The 18,580-nt window shown below is 43.3% G+C and overlaps 1 long non-coding RNA gene across 1 annotated transcript; it reads right to left on the bottom strand.

The window, feature by feature from the left end:
• Positions 1–3,375: 3,375 nt before the first annotated feature.
• On the bottom strand, positions 3,376–4,657 carry LOC111846495 (uncharacterized). Its single transcript, XR_002838896.2, has 5 exons — positions 4,461–4,657; positions 4,278–4,364; positions 3,814–4,067; positions 3,591–3,719; positions 3,376–3,512 (listed from the first exon to the last, which is right to left on the bottom strand). It is a non-coding gene; the product is annotated as an uncharacterized lncRNA (long non-coding RNA).
• Between the last annotated feature and the right edge of the window lie 13,923 nt (positions 4,658–18,580).

Here is an 18,580-nt window from a genome sequence, read left to right as displayed (position 1 = left end):
CTCCCTCGGAGCTCAGATTCCATTCAAGCCTGGTATTCTTTCCCCTAGTGAGAGAAGTGAGAGGGGCAGCGATCCGACTGAAATCCCAGATGAATCTCCAGTAGAAATTTGTAAACCCAAGGAAGCGTTGCAGGTCCATAAGGGTCTTGGGTGTCGGCCACTCCTGAATAGCCGCGATCTTTTGCTCCTCCATCGACACCGCCCCAGGTTTAATGACATACCCGAGGAACCTCACGGAGTCTTGATGAAACTCACATTTCTCCCCCTTCACATAGAGGTGATGTTCTCGTAACCGTAGTAGCACCTGCCGCACATGTTGTACATGCTCCTGTTTAGACAGGGAGTAAATTAAAATATCGTCTATGTACACCACCACAAACTGGTATAACATATCCTGGAAGATTTTGTTCATGAAAGATTGGAAAATAGAAGGGCTGTTCGCCAACCCGTATGGCATCACGAGGTATTCGAACTGCCCCCTACTAGTGATTAATGAGGTTTTCCACTCGTCCAAAGCCTTTATCCTTACCAGATTATACGCGCTGTGCAGATCCAACTTGGTAAAAATTACCGCATCTCGGAGATATTCTAGCGCCGAAGGGATCAAAGGGAGCGGTTCCCTTCGTTTGATTGTCACGGCGTTCAAGGCTCGGTAATCCACCACAGGACGCAGCCCACCATCCTTCTTCTTAATAAAGAAGCCCGCGGTCATGGGGGAGGTGGATGGCTGGATGATTCCTTGCTTGAGCCCGTCCAGAATGTAGTTTTCCAAGGCTTCCTCCTCCTGTAAAGACACTGGATACAACCGGCCATGGGGCAGAGTAGCTCCGTCCAACAAATCAATCAAACAGTCACAATCCTGATGCGGTGGCAGACTGAACACTTTTGTCTTGCTAAATACATCTCTGAAGTCGCGATACTCCCCAGGAATCGCTTCCAGGTTCTCAGGCTCGGGACTTTCAATACCTGTAGCTTTGCAAGGGATAGAAATGCATTCTCGCATACATCGTTCAGACCAGGCGATTATCTCCCCCGTCCGCCAATCTAGACGGGGGTCATGCTTGCGGAGCCAAGGCAACCCAAGTATAAGCAGATCCTTTGCATGTGGTAACACAAAGACTTCGAGACTTTCCTGGTGCAAAATTCCCACCTGCATCAAGAACGGGTGGGTGCGGTGGATGACAGTCCCTTCCGCCATCCGCTCCCCCGTTACTCCGTGCACGGAGATGGGGTGCGCTAGCCTCTGAAGCGGTAGACCCATCCGATTAGCCAATCCCGCGTCAATGAAATGACCAGCTGCCCCGCTATCGATCAGAGCGTTTACCCGGAGGCGTTGGTTTCCCCACTCTAAGACCACAGGTATAGTGATTTGTGAAACCGAAACAGGTGAGAGGGAAGATACACCTCCAGCAGGGAAAGGTCGTCTCGTTGGGGCCGGACAGGACAGGCTGAGATGGAGTGGCCGGTTCCACCACAGTACATGCAGAGTCCTCCCAGAAGACGTCTACGACGTTCCGTGGGTGTTAAGGGGGATCGACCCACCTGCATCGGTTCCGGGGCCTCAATCGCCAGGTGAGTTGTTCGTCGAGGGGGTTCCGGTGGGGGAGACGCTACGTGCCGCCGACGGCGTCTGTCTCTTACGGTGTTGTCAAGTCTGACAGCCTGCCGAACCAAGTCCTCGAAGGAGGGCGCTTCTCCCCTGTTCGTGAGTTCATCTTGCAGTTCCGGGTTCTCAAGAATATCGTTTGGAGGCAGTCATCCGGCCAACGAAGGTTGGCAGCTATGGTGCGAAACTCCAAGGAGAAATCAGCAGCTGTTCTATTGCCTTGTCGACAGTCCAAAAGCTGAAAACCCGGTTTTCTCCCCACCGCCGGGTGATCGAACACCTCCATGAGAGCGTGATGAAACTCCCGGCCTGACTCGAGGAGAGGACTATTGTCAGCCCAAAGGGCTGTAGCCCATTCCCGTGCCCGTCCAGTTAGTAAGGAAATCGTGAAGCGTACCTCCGCTCCAGGCTTACTGAACATCTCAGGATGTTCCTCTACGTAAATCCCACACTGCATAAGAAACCCCCTGCACTGGTCCGGGTTGCCGTCGTAACGTTCTGGCAAGGCTATAGGCAAAGGAGGGGTCGGACGTGGGGGTGAATCGGGCAGAGGCACCTGAGCGGCTTGTGAAGAGACCAGCTGTTCCAGGGCCGCCATGCGACGTTCCAGAAGTGCCGGGAAAGGTAGGCTTTACTGGAGTTTGAATCAGGCGAGCAATCGAGACCCGTGGTATACGGGCAAGCGGTGACAGCTCCGCAGTCCGATCGTTGGTTATGAGGGCGGTGAGCGGGGACGGAGCTTTCCCCAGGGGGAACCGAGGCAAAGGTACAGAAGGGGCACGCAGAAGTCGAAGTCTTGATCCTAAAGCGAAGGTCGATGCCAGGGGAATCCGTCCGAAACAGAGACACCAAAACAGGGCACACGAGGGAAGGAGGACACAGGACGCCGGGCTCAGCGGGGCAGGCAGGTTAGGATCGGGAACTGGACTGAGGAAGGAATGGGAGAAGGTTAGGATTACAGAAGGAGAGAACAGGCAAGGCGAGGGTAAGGGGGGAGACTGAAGACAGAGAGAATGCTCGGTATGGCGTCTATTCATCTGCTCAATACTTCGCACTGATGGTTTGGGGTGATTGGTTTATATAGGTGGTAACCCGACAGCTAACGAGCTGTTCCTGCTCGGCCCCGCCCCTGTAGGCGTGACAATATACATACATGCAAATATTTCTATACATGTATGTGTGTGTGTATTTACTTATACATAATAATTATGCACAACACACAGACATATATAACACAAACACAAACTTTTATTTTGTATGCAATTAATTGGGATTAATGATTGACAGCCCTAAATTAATGTCTTGAAAAGTCATATGAAAAGTGTGGTTAAGAAACAGATCAACATTTAAGTCCTTTTTTCACATATTTAACCCCCTTTTGACAGAAAGGAAGTAAATGTATGAAAACATTTTTATGTTGGTTCAATTCACTTGCAATGTGAGGACCTACAGAACTGAGCTATTCTTTAAAAATATTCATCTTTTTTGAGAAAAAAAGGCATACACATCTGGAATGGCATGAGTGTGAATAAAGAAAAAAGTTTTTTTGGACAATCCTTTCTAATGATTTACGTCTATACATACAGTTTTTTTCTTATCAAGGATGCATTTGTTTGACCCCCAGTTTATAAACCATGCGTTATTAATAGGAGTAACTTCAGAATATGCATAGCCATTAAATAGAAGGATGTGTAATTATATCTATATCTATTTCAAAATCAATGAAATCTAATTCAAAATGTCAATGCAAATTGTGGGACATTACCTGTGCATCAATTGTCAGGGAAGATGATCGTGGGAATAGGATTTCAATGAGAGAAGGACGTTCCTTTACCATGCGCAAAACTCCAGTCTCCTTCAGTCCTTTCTTCAACTGTTGCATCTGTTTCTCTTGCTGGCCGATGACCTAAGGAAATTAATTTTTGCAATTTTTCATGAATAAGTACAAAAAGGGTTTCAAATAACAAGATGTTTTAAAACTTACAGCATGGTGAAGAATGCTTTGGGCTAGCCACAGTCTGTTTTCTGCAGTGACATGAGGCAGATCCCAACTGACAGCCAGGTCATTTACTATCACACACTCATCATCAGCAAGTGTATTTGGTTTTTGAAGCTGTAGTTAAAAAAAAAAAAAAGTTATTCTCATTTCAGCATCATTTTTGCTTACACAAAACAATGGTCGGAGGTAGGTTTATGGTTGTACATACCAGATGGACAATTTCAATGACATCTGTGTCAGGGCAATCTTCAAGTTCAATCATGACTGTCTCATTCATTTGTCCAGTTATTATTCCAAACATAGCAGGGCTAAGTCCAGTCAATGAGGGACCACCATTAATAAATGAATGGCCAATCATGCGTCCAACAATGCGGAACAAGTCACTATCCAGCAGAGTTCGGGAGGTTGATGGCACCAGATGGTCTTCTTGACCAGTGAAAAATAGAGTTTTGCCAAAGTTGTCTGAAGTTAGAAAAAAGAACATTTTTACAAGTTTTGCCATATAATATGACTACATAGATTTTTCACACAAAAACATCAGTTTTCTTTTGTTACAACAAAGTCACATAAGTTCAATCAAAATGAAGGACAGCAAGTACTGAAAGAATGTGCATATTTGCTAAACCATCCCTTTCATTATAACATAATGTTTTAAAATATTACATTACTTACCAAAATCTAGGGCAAACCCAAACTGCACACGAGAAATAACCTGAGATAGAAAGTAGCGTTTCAAGCCATCTCCTATAGCTGAATCACCTGAGGAAAAGATATCAATATACATGCAATGAAAACAAAGTGATGTGCCAATCTGACTACATGTATGAAATGTTTAACTAAAATTATTAATTATACCCTTGAGTACAACGGAGAATGGACGAGCCCAGTTGCCAGGTTGTGATTTATAGAATGTTAATATTTCTCTTTCTCTTTCCTGGGTACTGCTGCACAGGTTCAGGCTTGCAGTTAACTCGGAAAGAATTTCAGCCTTTTCCAAAAGCACCCTTCTGTATAGAAGTGCAGCCCGAAACAAGTTTGGCTCAACTTTCTACTCTGAGAAGACAGAAATACAAAAGTAACACAAATTGTCGCTATTCACAGGACATGGACATATTTTGGGATTTTTTTTCTAGTTATGCTGAAAAAGAAAGCTTATTGTTGTTCAGATTGCATGAAACAACACCTAAATCACCTTCATTTTCACTGTCCCTTCCTTCTCTACTTTGATCAATTTCCTGTCTACTGCTGCTTCTGGAGATTTCCCATCTGCTGCTTCTGGGAAATTCCTCACTGCTGTTTCTAGCAAAATCCTCTCTGCTGCTTCTGGAGATTTCCTGTCTGCTGCTGCTTCTGGGAAATTCCTCACTGCTGCTATTATGGGAAATTTCATTGCTGATGTCGCTTTTAATATCCTGTGTGTTACCAGTACTACTTGATTCCTGCCTGGAGCCCTCTGTAACATTTTGGTGTTCCTCTCTTTCTAACCTGCTTTTTAAAAATTAAAAAAACACATAAAAAATGAAAATTACATTTACATTTACAGCATTTGGCAGACGCCCTTAGCCAGAGCGACTTACATAAGTGCTTTAAGACTCTACAATGAATTTCCCGATACTAGCTCAATAAAACCCAGGCTATGAATACCATCGATCTAATACTCTGTTGGAAAGTGCTTTTTTTTTTTTTAAGGAAAAAAACTGAGTATAATGCCAGAAGTGTTAATTCAGGTATTTCTGGAAAAGGTGTGTTTTAAGTCATCTTTTAAGACATTCAGTGACAATAAATGTAGTCCAAGGTATAGTACAACTCGTCCATTTAAACCATTTTTTTTACACTTTTAATATCTTTTAACATTCCATTGTTTAGTTAGAAATTTTTACACATATTACTTATATTTCACATTGGTCGACATGTTTCTGCATTTCAACAACAGAATTTTTTTCTTGGCAGTACAAACAAGCTATTTGTGGCCCTTGTCCTGTTTTTCCCTCTGAAAACTTTTCAATGTATAAGAAAAGAAGTTAGACTTGGCAAATCTTAACATACATTGTTCATGCTTCATCTATGCAGTTTATCTATCTCCAAGCTTAGATCTTTCTGAAGAGGTCTGATGTAAATCATGCCACCTCCGATGCCAAGTGTACTGTTGCTCAAATACTCTGCCAAGTATCCATCATCAGGACAAGGGATTATCTCCAATGACTTTGAGCGGGTAGCACCTCGAGGCTTAAGAAGTTCATAGCCTCCAGCATCTTTCAGCTTCGGAAACTGTTTACAGAGGTAATCTGTAAACTCCTGTGGCTGGCAATATTTATCTGAAAGGCAAACAAAATGTGTACAGCATGCATTGTAGTTAGAAACTAAAAGTAACATGCATTACTGTCTTCTAAAAATAAGCATAATTTAAAAGTTGGTGAATTTTAATTCTGCATTGACATTGTATATGATGAAACCATTTTATTTCGCAATGTTACAATAAGGTACCTGGGATAATTATTTTTTTTTCCCCCAGGTCAGCTCTCTCCAGCTTCAACTTCTCAGATGGGTTTGGAATCTCACAGTCTCTTCTTTTAGACAAGCAAAAAAACCTGTGGGTATATGTTATGGTCTTCGATTTCTTTGCTGGCAGAGCTGAACTGCATGATCTCTTCTGTAACCCCACTGGTGAACGTGCATATGAGGCAAACAACCTGCTCACTTCACTATGTGCACCTTAGAAACGTTTTAAAGCAAGAAAACAACATTAATATTTTAACACAGTAAATATTTTGCAATAATTTAAATAACCATACATTTATAACACCCCAGTCAAACAGTTTAACTTATTTGGTTATATTACTATAAGTTTAACAGAGTTTGGAAATAAAATTATTGATGTTTCTGATAAAGAGAAGTGTAGCATATCAGTGTTCTCCTTTACACAGTGCCGCCCATTGAAAGAAGAAAGTGGGCTATATAATAATAATAATAATAATAAATTTTATTTATAAAGCGCTTTTCAAGACACTCAAAGACGCTTCACAACACAATAGAATAAAATAGCACACAATTTATAACATAAAATCAAACATTAAAAGCAATTTTAAACAGGTGAGTTTTGAGTTCTTTCTTAAAAGTAGGGAGATCAGAGCAGTCGTGGAGGGATTTGGGCAGTGAGTGGAGAAGGCTCTGTCCCCCCAGGTTCGGAGCTTGGTCCTATAGGGCAGGGACAGGAGGTTCGAGCTGGATGAGCATAGGGAGCGAGATGGAGTGTGGTGATGGAGCAGGTCTGTGAGGTAAGAAGGGGCCAGGTTGTGGAGTGCTTTGAATGTGATGAGAAGGATTTTGAAGTGGATGCGCTGAGGGACGGGGAGCCAGTGAAGCTTTTGGAGGACAGGGGTGATGTGTTCACGTGAGCGGGTTTGGGTAAGGAGCCGGGCAGCAGAATTCTGAATATACTGTAGTCTGTTGAGAGTTTTGGATGGTGAACCGTAGAGGATGCTATTGCAGTAATCGATTCTGGATGTGATGAATGCGTGGATGAGAGTTTCAGCGGCAGAGAAGGTGAGTGATGGGCGGAGACGGGCTATGTTTTTAAGGTGAAAGAATGTAGTCCGGGTTATGTGCTTGACGTGGGGTTCAAATGAAAGAGTGGGATCTAGGAGTACGCCGAGGTTACGGATGAGTGGGGATAGAGAGAGTATGGTGTTATCAAAGTGCACAGTGAAATGTAGTGAGGATTTGGTGATGTTGTGTGGACCGATGATGATGAAGTCTGTTTTATCGCTGTTTAGTTTGAGGAAATTATGATTCATCCAGTTTTTAATGTCTGTTAGACAGTGGGAGAGAGTGGAGTGGATGCTGGGGTTGATGGATGTTGTGGAGATGTAAAGTTGGATGTCGTCAGCGTAGCAATGAAAGCGGAGACCGTGACGACGAATGATATTGCCGAGGGGGAGGATGTAGAGAATGAAAAGGAGAGGACCAAGCACCGAACCCTGGGGAACCCCCTGCTGCACGGGGGCTATGGAAGATGAGCAATGATTAATGTGGATAAACTGTTGCCGATTTGTGAGATAGGACTGGAGCCATAAGAGAGCAGAGCCGGTGATGTTCAGTAGATTTTTGAGGCGAGACAGGAGGATGGAGTGATTGATAGTGTCGAAGGCTGCAGTGAGGTCCAGGAGGATGAGGATGGAGAGGTGGCCAGAGTCAGAGGAGAGGAGAAGGTCATTAGTGATTTTGAGTAGAGCTGTTTCGGTGCTGTGTTTAGGACGGAAGCCAGACTGGAATGGTTCATAAGAACATAAGAAATTTACAAACGAGAGGAGGCCATTCGGCCCATCAAGCTCGTTTGGGGAGAACTTAGCTAATAGCTCAGAGTTGTTAAAATCTTATCTAGCTCTGATTTAAAGGAACCCATGTTCATAGAGACTATTGAAAGTAAGGTGGGTTTAGAGTTGGGCGGCAACTACATGTTCCAGGATTTTAGACAGAAAGGGGAGGTTGGATATGGGACGGAAATTAGCACAGTTGTCGGGGTCGAGGGTAGGTTTTTTGAGAATGGGGGTAATAGCAGCCAGCTTGAGAGACTGTGGAACAGAACCGGAGGAAAGGGAGGAGTTTATAATTTGGGTGATCAGTGGAGAGAGAACAGGAAGACAGGCTTTGATGAGAGGAGAGGGAATAGGGTCCAAGGAACATGTGGAAGTTTTAATGCCAGAAAAAAGTTTTGTCAGTGAGCAGGGGAAATGGGTGTGAAATGAGAGAGCTGTTGATGGGGCGGAGGAGGATCAGGTGGAACAGCGTGAGAGGAGGAAAGGTCAATTGAACTGTAAACAGAATCTATTTTGGACTGAAAAAATTGTAGGAATTATTAGCTCAAATAAATTTTAATATTCTCCACCAATATGTTTGAATTAATTAAAGTTTAATTAATATTATTTAATGCTGATTATTAATCAATTGTTATGCCGAATGGTCGGCTCCTCCAAACTCAATTGCGGTATCCCTGTGAGTCTGTTAATATGAGACTTAAATGGGATTCACTAATTACCAGTATCGCTTAGTAACCTGGGTTAGAAGGCTCGTCCAGCGAGCTGCATCACCAGGTAATGTACACGATTGGTAGCGAAGCTCCCCTCACGGCCGATGAGAGAGAGTCTCGCGATGTTTCAGGCGAGTTTGAGGTTCAGAGCGTGTAGCAAGATCGCACAATGGCAGGAACTTATTATGAGACACACAATGACGGAGGCTAAAGTTGTGTAAAAGACATGCATTTATTCCTAGCTAACACTACAACTGACATAAGACAGACATTACACCTAACACAAACAACAAACACGAAATAACGGAATAAAACAAACAATGTAATTATGAAAATGCAATGACCGGATTTAAATGAGTAACCTGAAATGGGAAATACTGTTCTGCAAAGCAAGCATAGTTTGTGGAAACACGACCCTAAAGTCTTATTAGCAGGTTAAACAGAACAGCTTAAGTTGTTAGAATGAAAGGAAGTTGGTTTACTTGGTTGAAGAGTGGGGGGGGGGGGGGGGGCTTGGCAGTTGATGGCAGAGCTGCTGAGCTGATGGCACTCAGGAAGGCGCGGCGTTTGGAGCAGTGGAGTGGAGTCCCTTTAGATTCTCTCTCCTGGTGAAGCTTTGTCTTGGGTGCTGTTCTCTGTTCAGCTGGGCCTTCACCGGAGGGCTTCTTGTGGGATTCTCTCCTCCCGGGCTGATGTTCTCCTTCGGGCGGATGGTTTTCTCTGCGCCGGCTGGCAGTTGTTCTGCTCGCCTTTGTTCTGAGGTGCTAGATTTTTATGGTCTAAAGTTCATGAATAGGGATGACCAGGAATTCGACTCCTGGCCCAATGGCTGGCCATCCATTTGGCGGGCTTTCGGAAGGGGGTCTGTATCAGTCCTTTTGGGATTTATGGCCCGCCTGATTCTACCTTTACTGATGATTTTCATTAAGCTGTTATAACTTTTGATACATCCACTTTTATGGTAATCACTGACCAGATTTGGAATCAGGGGTGATTAACAATCAGTTTGATACCAAACATGCCATACCAGCTTCACAGGTACATACCTCATACCATCTGTATTAATTGATTAACTCTTTCACTGTCGCCGCCTAGTGGTTCGGACGCATACGTCCGGATTTTCAATAACAAAAAAAAATGACGTTCAATAAAACAAACAAATGTATCAAATCAACCAAAAACAGCTTGTTACACTACAAAAAACCTTTCAGATAATATCTGTAGAAAGTTGCGCAATTTTTGTGCCATGGTTTTTTTGTAACAAGTAAAAATAAAATGACCATGGTAGCCATCTTTAAACGGGTCGAGTGTCAGGAAGTAAAATATAAGTGTTAATAAAATGAAAACTAAGCACTTCAAACTATTTCTTTCACGGCCAATACTTCATAAACCGTCACAGTATTAAGACAAAACACGCATTTTTCCATAAATATGACTGTAATGCTCTCAAATAGCTTGCTCACTCATCGCGGAAAAATGTCAGTCGGCATTCTGTACATTCGTGCAATGTTTTTCATCTTCGGAGTTTTAGAAGAAAACCAATGAATAAAATGACAAAGTTACCCTCGTTTGAAAGCTTGATCTCTTACAGGTATGTACATAAATCAATCACTGTAATCCTTCATTGTCAAGTATTTTTTCAGATATATGCTCTGCTTCCCTGCTAGCACATTATTTTTTACGCACTGAACCTTTGCCCATGGTTATGTTTCACCATAATAAACTTTTTACATGAACATCAAATTACAGTGTCATTTGCTTCATCCAATAGAGGTGTGTCTAAGGTTTGCAAAATGGTATGGGATGTGCTGATTGGGCATTGTTTTTCGCGCTGGGGACATGAATGCGCAACTTATTCTCTGCAGGTGCAGTATTTGTGGGAGTGTCTCGATTACGCATTGCGCACGTAGTCTCCGTGAGTTTACCCAGTTATTTTCCGACAACAACTTTTTTGACTGAAGAAAAATGGCTCGGATGACTTTCACTGTTGAGAAAGCACAGAAGATGATTTTGAAGAGTGGTTCGGGGGAAGAAAGTGTCGCTTTTATCCATTGATTCGATGGAGGAGGATGCTTTTTTGCGCGGAGAGGATGCAACGCTCGACATAAGTACATTTATTTATAGTTTACATTTTACTCTTTTATTCTATAGATTTTTATAATTCCGTGATTCAGCAAATTACAATTAACATTTGCTTTGGTAACACTTGTATTGTGGTACATTGGGAAAAGTTCCGCATCGCCTTTGTCAAGCTTTGAAGTGTGCAAAGTAATGCAGCGCTTTTGGCTTTCACTTGGGCAAAGTTACGCGGGGCTTTGTTTGGGCAAAGTTATGCGGGGCACTTGTCGGCCTTGTTTGAGCAAAGTTATGTACAGTACTTGTCGGCTTTGTTTGGGCAACATTATGTACGGTACTTGTCGGTTTTGTTTGGGCAAAGTTATGCGGGGCACTTGTCGGCTTTGTTTGGGCAAAGTTATGCGGGGCACTTGTCGGGCTTTGTTTGGGCACAGTTATGCGGGGCACTTGTCGGGCTTTGTTTGGGCACAGTTATGCGGGGCACTTGTCGGGCTTTGTTTGGGCACAGTCATGCAGGGTTATGGTTAGAAACAAAATGTTTCTTATGACCCATAAGTGGTAATGCATTTAGAAAGAAAGACGCTATCCCAAAACACTGCTAGTTACACTGCGGCCATTTTGTATAGGTTTTGGATAGGTTTTGCACAAGTCGTGTGAATAAAATATAGATTTTCCTACAAATGTGTGGTGATTTTGTGTGGCAAAATGTTACTTATGACCCATAAGTGGTAATGCATTTAGAAAGAAAGACGCTACCCCAAAAAACACTGCTAGTTACACTGTGGCCAGTTTGGATAGGTTTTGGATAAGTTTGGCACAAGTCGTGTGAATAAAATATAGATTTTCCTACAAATGTGTGGTGATGATGTGTGACAAATTGTTACTTATGACCTACTGTATAAGTGGTAATGCATTTAGAAAGAAAGTTGCTACCCCAAAAAACACTGCTAGTTACACTATTGCCATTTTGGATAAGTTTCAGATTAGTTTAGGTTAGGTTTTGGATAGGAAAGGCTCCCAGTTGCACCATTTGCTCTTTCCTCCGTAAAACCTGTTGGGCTGCATCAAATGATATGAAATTGGGCACACATGTAGAAAACAAGTTTGGGAACTAGATTTTTAAAATTGGACCTATTCCATCATGTAGTTTTTAAAATATTTACAAAAATCCAAGACACAAAGACAGATTTTGTATTTTTCCAGCTGTTTTTGTTATATTCGCATGTCCATAAATTATACACAGGTTATTCATTTCGTTATTGAACTTCCTACAATCAATTGTAAAGGGGTCAACTTTGATTTTAGGTATCAGGCATGTGTCTGTGACTTTTATATCTGAAGTTATAAGGTAATTATTCCAAAGAGGGAAGAAATGCCCCCCCATGCAAGGGGCCCCTGGTGCACTCCATAGGGTTAAACAATTAATTATTTTATCTATGTGACTCATTCACATCAGTATGGGATACAGATGTTTTGGGTTGCACCTCAACAGATGTTACACTTTGTGCAGATATTACATCAAATATTCATATTACAAACAGTACATCTCATCCATAGATAGGCGTGGCCGTTAGTTTGTGGTAATATCAATATAAGTTGCACATCTGGAAACAACATAATTTGTTTGGTGTGGCTTATGCCAATTCATCTTCTCCAGAATGGATAAAATACACCTTAATTCAGTTCTTTTAACATAGCATGGTAGAAACAAAGAAACTTGGTAACCGTCCACCAAGATCAGATAAGGACCACAAAGGAATGTTGGAAGAAAAGGGGGGGGTTTTAACACAGAAGACTCTCTAAAAGTTAGGACACATACAAACATAATGTATCTGTATATTGAGACTAGTAGTCGTGAGTAAATCAATATACAGGGTATACAAAAGCCAAACTTAAATGAAATTTCCTTTAGGGTGTTCGTCTGTTGGGTGAGTGAGATGTAAGGCAGAGTGTATGTGGAGGGGGTTGTGTGCCAAGTCGAGGGACCCCTGTCCGTGAAGTCCACTCTGCTTGTCTGTAGGTCCCTAAATCTTTGGGCAATAAAAGTTGGAGTGCTAGCCTCCCTGGTTATCTGTGTGTGTGTGTTTGTGTGTGTAACCCCCCTTTGGTGCCTCTCGTGCCAGGCTCGGCCTTGTCTCAGGCCACCTGGAATTTAGGCCCTGTGATATGTGCATGTGTGATCCTACAAAATGATTGAAATTGATTGCATTTGTCAGTGGTGAAGGAAGATGAGGTAGTATTGTTAGGCTTTAGGAGTGTCTTTATTGTGGAAAAGAGAGCTTTAGGGTTATTGGAACCTGAGTAGATGAGGTTGGAGTAGTATTTGGACCGGGCAGAGTTTAATGTGTCTTTGTATTGCTGTATGTAGTCTGTGTAAATTTGGAGATGAACAGTTAAACCAGATTTCTTGTACAGTCTCTCAAGCTGGTGCTTACGAGACTTCATTTGATGAAGCTCAGGAGTGTACCAGGGGGCAGTATAAGTGAAAGAGACGGTTTTAGTTTTGGTGGGGGCCAGTTCATCAAGACAGTAGGAGAGGGTATTATTGTAATGAGTGACAAGTTCAGAAGGGTTATCAGACAGAGGGGAAGGGAAGGTAGACAGTTTAGAGGAAAGAAGAACAGAAAGAGCAGAAGTGTCAATGGATTTTAGATTTCTGAAGGTTATTGTACGTTTTGCTTTATGGGCTGTGAGTGGGATTTGTATGTTAAAAGTTATGGCAAAGTGGTCAGATATGCAAAGATTATGGCTGGAGAGATTGTTTATTGTGGGACCATTGGAGCAAACCAAATCAAGAATGTGACCATGAGTATGAGTGGGGAAATTAACATATTGAGTAATGTTGAAGAATTGAAGAAGGTCCATGAATTCAGCAGCGGGTTTGGAGTTGACATTGTCAATGTGGAAATTAAAGTCACCAAGCAGAAGGATGGAAGATGATATGGCACTTAACTGAGTCAGAAAATCTGTGAGGTCTGAAAGGAATGAGGGGTCAGGTTTCGGCGAGCGGTAAATAACAGCAGTTACAAGTGGAGATGGACCGGACAGTTTGAAAGCAGTATATTCAAATGAGTGAAAGTTTGAGAGAGAGAGAGAGAGGGGTTAATTTAATGTCTTTTTTAAAAATAACAGCTGTACCGCCGCCACGCCCTTTAGAACGGGGGTTTTCAACAAAAGTGAATCCAGGGGGTGTGGTCTGATTTAGGGAGAGATAGTCCATAGGTTTATGCCAGGTTTCAGTCAAACAGAGAAAATCCAGTTTATTGTCTGTGATGTATTCATTTAAAATGAGTTCCTTATTGCTGAGAGAGCGGGTGTTGAGGAGGGAAAAGTTCAGATGACGTGAATTTGCAGTGAGTTGTGATGCGCGAGGAACAGGGCGGAGGTTGGACCGACTCACGTATAGGTTGTTGTGATGACGCAATGCGGAAGTATCAGAGCGGTAGGACCAGATGGACGGGATGGTGTCCACAGATAAGCTGTGGTAAGAAAAAATACGTCCAGATCCCCGATGTGAAGGACGGGAGCTGCGGAGGAGTCCAAGCTGTTGGAGAGAAGCAGCGCAGTCCGGGAGGCAGCGGTTGTTTAGCTGGCGAAGGGTAGAGGCGGAGTACTGCAGCAACGGCGGCATTCTCAAACACTGCAGTGGCCCCACAAACTCCCCGGGCTGCAGGTCAGCAGACAGCTCCTCGGGGGGGTGGAAGCCGCTGCGTCCAGCGCTCCTTCGCCCTCCGTAAAACGGCCCTTCGTCTTCTTCACGGTCCAGGAATTTACGGAGCTACCGAAACTCCTCTGCCGTCTGCTCCTCCACAAAGCAGCCCGTGGCTCGAACCGAGCTCCCACACCTCCGCCACGGAGGACGGCAAAACAGCTGATCTCGTGAAGGCGAGAGCGAGAGTCCGTGTTTGTAAGGTACAGCTTTACAAAAGGTGTTATCCAGGTAAGTTTGTAAAGCGTTATAAAGTAATAAAACAACTCCCGATAAAACTGAATAAAACTAGGTAAAACAAATAAAACTGAATAAAACTCGAAAAACAAACAAGCCGCAGAGCCGCAGAGCTTCAAAACATACACCGGAGAGCAGCGGCAGTCAAAACGTCACTCCCCATACAATCACACCCCTCAAATATGTATATTTGTATTGAATTTATTACAGAATATTCACGTAGTAGACATATTAATACATAAAAACTGGTGTTCAGTACTAAATAGAAAACGTATGAACATACCAGAACATAAAAAATTAAATTTCGGGTATTTTAGACAATTTAAAAACCCAGACCGGACGCTTTTTACAGGTACGAGAAAGACGTTGTCAAATGATATGTTATGCAAATTAAATAGTTTATTATTACATAAATAAAATAATAAATAATTCCTCACCTTGACAGTCACTTCTTGCGCCTCTCATTGCAGGGGAAGGAGCAGTCGATGATGGAGTCCCGACTGATGTTGTCGGAACTTCACGTCGTTCCAGCTCGAGCTGTAGCCGCCTCTCGCAGTAGCTGGGAAATTGACTTTTTCATTTTGACATAGGCCCGAACTTCTGTTCTGACCGATGCCTGCGAGTCCAACAAAATGCGGTCGACTGCGATTGACGTCACTCCCCATACAATCACACCCCACAGTATAGACCCACCCCTGACCCTTGTAAGACATGGGAAATGCAATTGCAAATGGACTTTGCTTTTTCAATTGAAATGTGGCAGTCGGTGTTCGTGCGCGAAAGCGAAAAAGCAAACGGTAAAGCAAAATTTGCAATTGCATTTGAATTATGTCACACTTTATGCGTCCACATATGGAAAACGCAATTGCAAATTCAATTTGCAATTCCTTTTGAAAAATGTCCGGGATTTCCCTCCATAGCCAGTGCTTCACAGTCCACACACATACACATCACATCATAGTGAAGTCGGCAAAGAAATGTCTGAAAATGTCTGCGAAGTCTATACCATAGTTATAATTCAATTAAATTAGGTATTTTACATTCATTAGAAAGCATGGTCTTGGAGGTGCAAGTCAATCTGGAGGCTCATTCTCTTCAATTCAAAGCAAAGGATCATTACATAGCCGTATTCATAGCTTACCCGAGGCCTCTGTCCCTGGTATAAGAGCCTTAATATGAACATCTTTCTGGTACATCCCATCTCTTTCCCTTGACGAGGTCTGATAAAATGATTATAGGAGAGGATTGCTGAGAATATTATTTTCCATCAGGCCTCGTAACTATGACAAATCTGGGAGATTTAAAATGAGAGACATATGGACATATGGACAATATAATTGAAAAGATAACATGAATTTCATATAACGAGTAATGACACTTTACAGAAATGCCTTTTTTCTCTATAGTTGATCTGAGTAATGTGATGTCGATTCTAGCCCTAGTCTGTTTTCGGTCTTGGTCTTGGTCTCGACCAGTCTTGGTCTTGGTGTCGCCTTAGTGTGTCTTGGTCTTGGTCTTAGACTTGGTCTTGGTACCCTCAAGTCTCGGCAGTGTCTTGGTCTTGATACCCTCCGGTCTCGGCAATGTCTTGGTCTCGGTTTCAGCGGTCTTGACTGCAACACTAACGATTGGGTCTGCCAGGTCTGACTGGCTTCCTCCCCCAGCAGCGGAGCCAACCCACTACCAGGTGGTGATCGGTTGACAGCTCCTCCCTTCTCCTCACCTGAGTGTCCAATACATGCGGCCGCAAGTCCGATGACATGAACACAAAGTCAATCATTGAACTGCGGCCTAGGGTGTCCTGGTGCCAAGTGCACATATGGACATCCTTATGCTTGAACATGGTGTTCATTATGGACAATACGTGACAAACACAGAAGTCCAATAACAAAATACCACTCGAGTTCAGATCAGGGGAGGACGTTCCTTCCAATCACGCCCCTCCAGGTCTCACTGTCATTGCCCATGTGAGCATTGAAGTCCCCCAGCAGAACAAGAGAGTCCCCAGGAGGACCACTCTCCAACACCCCTTCCAAGGACTCCAAAAAGGGTGGGAATTCTGAACTGCTGTTTGGCGCAGAAGGCGAAGGGAGGCTACCCTCTCATCCCAATGTACAGGCACCCAGCCAGGGGGCAATAAGTATGCCCACCCCTGCTCGGCGCCTCTCAACGTGAGCAACTCCAGAGTGGAAGAGGGTCCAGCCCCCTTCAAGGAGACTGGTTCTTGAGCCCAAGCCGTGCGTCGAGGTGAGCCTGACTATATCTAGTCGGAACCTCACAGCCTCGCACACCAGCTCAGGCTCTTTCCCCACCAGAGAGGTGACATTCCATGTCCCTAGAGCTAGCTTCTGCAGCCGAGGATCGGACCGCCAAGGTCCCCGCCTTCGGCCACTGCCCAACTCGCATTGCACCCCGATTTAGGGCTCTCAAAGGAACAAACAGGCACACTTAGGTTCACTTCTAAAAACGCTTTATTACAAGTAATACAAAATAACCTTGCATTAAAGATCAATACCAAGATATTGCATCAAAAGCAATGCAAAATAATGTCATATTACAAGCGATATCAAATAGTATTATACTGTATATCATAGCCAATGTAGGAATTATTAGCTCAGGTAATTTTTAATATCTCCACCAATATGTTTTAAATTAATTAAAGTTTAATTAATTATTATTTAATGATGATTATTAACCAATCGTTATGCCGAATGGTCGGCTCCTCCAAACTCAATTGCGGTATCCCTGTGAGTCTGTTAATGTGAGACTTAAATGGGATTCACTAATTACCAGTATCGCTTAGTAACCTGGGTTAGAAGGCTCGTCCAGCAAGCTGCATCACCAGGTAATGTAAACGATTGGTAGCGAAGCTCCCCTCACGGCCGATGAGAGAGAGTCTCGCGATGTTTCAGGCGAGTTTGAGGTTCAGAGTATGTAGCAAGATCGCACAGAGGCAGGAACTTACTGTGAGTACTCAATGACGGAGGCTGAAGTTGTGTAAAAGACATGCATTTATTCCTAGCTAACACTACAACTAACATAAGACAGACATTACACCTAACACAAACACGAAATAACGGAATAAAACAAACGATGTAATTATGAAAATGCAATGACCGGATTAAAATGAGTAACCTTAAATGGGAAATACTGTTCTGCAAAGCAAGCACAGTTTGTGGAACACGACCCTAAAGTCTTATAGCAGGTTAACAGAACAGCTTAAGTTGTTAGAATGAAAGGAAGTTGGTTTACTTGGTTGAAGAGTGGGGGGGGGGGTCTTGGCAGTTGATGGTAGAGCTGCTGAGCTGATGGCACTCAGGAAGGCGCGGCGTTTGGAGCAGTGGAGTGGAGCCCCTTTGGATTCTCTCTCCTGGTGAAGCTTTGTCTTGGGTGCTGTTCTCTGTTCAGCTGGGCCTTCACCGGAGGGCTTCTTGTGGGCTTCTCTTCTCCCGGGCTGATGGTCTTTCCTCAGGCTGATGGTTGTTCTCTGCGCTTGATGATCTGTTTGCCCCGGCTGATGTTGTTTTCTGCACTTCTTTGTTCTGAGGTCCAGGTTTTTATGGTCTAAAGTTCATGAATAAGGATGACCAGGAATTCGATTCCTGGCCCAATGGCTGGCCATCCATTTGGCGGGCTTTCGGAAGGGGGTCTGTATCAGTCCTTTTGGGATTTATGGCCCGACTGATTCTCCCTTTACTGATGATTTTCATTAAGCTGTTATAACTTTTGATACATCCACTTTTATGGTAATCACTGACCAGATTTGGAATCAGGGGTGATTAACAATCAGTTTGACACCAAACATGCCATACCAGCTTCACAGGTACATACCTCATACCATCTGCATTAATTATTGATTAAACAATTAGTTATTTTATCTATGTGACTGATTCACATCAGTATAGGATACCGGTGTTTTGGGTTGCA

Source organism: Paramormyrops kingsleyae, chromosome 10 (genome assembly GCF_048594095.1).
Source record: "Paramormyrops kingsleyae isolate MSU_618 chromosome 10, PKINGS_0.4, whole genome shotgun sequence".
Taxonomy (NCBI): Eukaryota; Metazoa; Chordata; class Actinopteri; order Osteoglossiformes; family Mormyridae; genus Paramormyrops; species Paramormyrops kingsleyae.
Note: the sequence above shows the minus strand (reverse complement) of the source record. Positions and strands in the feature narration are given on the sequence as shown.